The following is a 3,376-nucleotide window of genomic DNA, read 5'->3' on the forward strand; positions in this document are numbered from 1 at the left end:
CATTCCTTGGTCCTTCGTAAGTACTTAAGAATATTCTTGAAAGCAATCCAATGTGCTCTACCAGGGTTCCCTTGATATCTGCTGACCATGCTCAAAGCCAAGGCTACATCAGGGCGAGTACAAGTCATGACGTACATGATAGAGCCAACTACGGAAGCGAAAGGTACTCGGCTCATATCAGCTATTTTTGCCTCTGTACTCGGGCATTGAGTCTTACTCAACTTGGTATTGCTTTGGATTGGCAACTCCTTTTTCTTGGAATTTTCCATACTAAAACGCTTTAGTACCTTATCCAAGTATGTATCCTGATTGAGTCCTATCAGTCTCTTATTTTTTTTTCTTACTGTCCTCATTCCTAGAATATACGCAGCCTCTCCGAGGTCCTTCATAGCGAAACACTTCCCAAGCCAGGAATTGACCTCCTGCAAGGTTGGGACGTCGTTTCCTATTAGTAGTATGTCATCGACATACAATACGAGGAAGCTCACTATACTCCCACTGGCCTTGAAATACACACATGACTCATCTTCGCTTCGTAGAAAGCCAAACTCTCTAACCTTCTCGTCAAAACAAAGATTCCATCTGCGAGATGCTTGCTTCAATCCATAAATGGATTTCTCAAGCTTACACACTCTATTTGGATGCTTCGCATTGATAAAACCCTATGGCTGATTCATGTAAACATCCTCAACCAACTTTCCATTTAGAAAAGCAGTTTTCACGTCCATCTGCCATATTTCATAATCATGAAACGCAGCTATTGCGAGCATCACCCTAATAGACTTTATCTTGGCAACTGGCATGAAGGTCTCATCATAGTCAACTCTAGGAGTTTGAGTAAAGCCCTTCGCAACCAATCGCGCTTTATAAGTGTGCACATTCGCATCCATGTCTGTCTTCTTCTTGAAGATCCACTTGCACCCGACTGTCTTACGACCCGGCACATTATCAACCAAATTCCAAACTTGGTTGTCGTACATGGACTGAATCTCGCTATCCATTGCCTCTTTCCACTTAGCAGACTTCAGGCCTGCCATGGCTTCCTTGTAGCTGCTAGGTTCGTCCAAATTTACTAGTGTACTATCACTAATAAATGTATCCCCTTCAGTAGTAATATGGAATTGATACAACTAGGGTGGAACACTAGCCCTACTGGAACGTCTAAGAGGTAAGGACTCGTCAACAGGCTCAACAGGAGTTTCCTCCTCAGGTTGAGTGCCAGTGTTAGAAGTTCCTTCATCGCTTTGCTCTTGAATCTCTTCAAGATCAATTTTCCTCCCACTGTCCTCTTAGCTTATGAGTTCTCTTTCTCGGAAAACCCCTCTCCTCGCAACGAAGACAGCATTGTCACTCGGTCTGTAGAAGAGATAGCCAAAGGACTTCTATGGATAGCCGATGAAATAACAGTTCTCACTACGAGGTTTGAGCTTGTCATGAGTCTCTTGTCTTACGAAAGCCTCGCAACCCCAAACCTTGATATGCGCCAACGAGGGAGCTTTCCCTATCCACATCTCATGAGGTGTTTTGGCAACCTTCTTGGTGGGAACTAAATTAAGGATATGGTGGATGTCTCTAAGGCATACCCCCAGAAAGTTATTGGTAATGAAGCCCGAATCATCATAGAACGAACCATGTCCAACAAGGTTCGATTATGTCTCTCAGCCACACCATTCAATTGTGGCATTCTCGGAGGCGTCAATTGTGAAACGATTCTGCATTCCTTTAGATAGTCGTGAAACTCAAGACTTAGGTACTCTCCTCCTCGGTCTGACCGAAGCATCTTGATATTCCTGCATAGCTAATTCTCTACTTCATTCAAACTCTTTGAATTTTTCAAAGGTTTCTGACTTTTGCTTGATTAAGTAGATATATCCATATCTGCTATAATCATCCGTAAAAGTCACGTAGAAGCGACAAGCATCCCTTGTGGTGGATCTAAAGGGTCCACACACATCGGTGTGTATGAGATCCAATAAACCCTCACCCCTATCACAAGAGCTAGTAAAGGGTGACTTGGTCATCTTCATAATCAAACAAGATTCACACATGTCATCGTCCCTAAGGTCGAATGACTCCAAGACTCCATCCTTTTGGAGTTAGGCTATGCGTTTCTTGCTTACATGGACCAGGCGACAATGCCACAAGGATGTTTTGTCCAAACTATTAGACGAATCAGTATTCATAACATCATTTCCCAAATTATCAACAATTAACACAGATTCATAAATCCCATTAGAAGGTAATGCATTGAAATAAAAAACACCATTCAAATTAACATTAATAGAACCATTACTATTATCAAACGAATATCTGAAACCTTGTCTATATAATCCATGAAAGGAAATGATGTTTCTTGCCATATCTGGCGAATAGAAACAATTATTTAAATCTAACTTTAACCCACTACTCAATACTAAGGAATAAACTCCGATCTTGGTGACTGGTGATGATCTTTTGTTTCCCATGATCAAGTTTATCCTTCCATGCTCCACTTCCCTACTTTCGCATAGCCCCTGCAAATCAGAACAAATATGGAAACCACATCCAGTATCAAGGACCCATGAAGTAGCAAGTGATGAGTTATTAGATTTAATTGAATACATACCTGCAAAGGTGGGCTTTATCTTCCCATCCTTAATATCTTGCAGATATTTAGGGCAGCTTCATTTCCAGTGGCCCTTCTCATGGAAATAGAAGCACTCTACTTCCTTAGGGTCAGAGGAGTGTTTAGCAGAACCTGCTTTGATCCCACTAGAGGATAAACCATCACAGGACTTTCCCTTTTGGTGGCTCTTTGAAGGAGCATTCCTCTTCTTTCCCTTCCCTTGGCCAATTGCCAACACAGAAGCAGCCACAGCAAGGGATGATGCAACAGATTTGTCCTTGAGGTTGCTCTCAGCAGTCCTCAGCAGTCCTTGAAGCTTACTCAAGGAGACCTCCTCCTTATTCATGTGGTAGGTCATTCTGAACTGGTTGTAGCAGAAGGCAAGGAGTGGAGGACGATTTCGATAGCCAAATCCTCATCAAACTTAACATTAAGATAGAGAAGACGATCAACATACCTCTGCATTTTCTGCAAATGCGAGGTTAGGGATTCTCCACTCCCCATCTTAGCGGTGATCATGTTAGTAATGATATCATAGCGCTCTTGCCTCGCGCTTTGGTGGTATCTGTCCAACAAATATTAATGCATCTCATATGGATACATGTCCTCATAGGACTTTTGGAGTTCGAGGTTCATGGTGGCCAGCATGATGCAATGAACTTGCGTAGCATCAAGCTCATGGGCCTCAAAGGCAGCTAACTCTTCAGGAGTAGCAACATCTGGGTTGATATTTTCAAGTTTCTCATCGAGGACATATTCTTTGTCCTCGTA

This window comes from Lactuca serriola, chromosome 7, assembly GCF_051521515.1.
Source record: "Lactuca serriola cultivar US96UC23 chromosome 7, Lser_US96UC23_V15, whole genome shotgun sequence".
In the NCBI taxonomy this organism is placed as follows: Eukaryota; Viridiplantae; Streptophyta; class Magnoliopsida; order Asterales; family Asteraceae; genus Lactuca; species Lactuca serriola.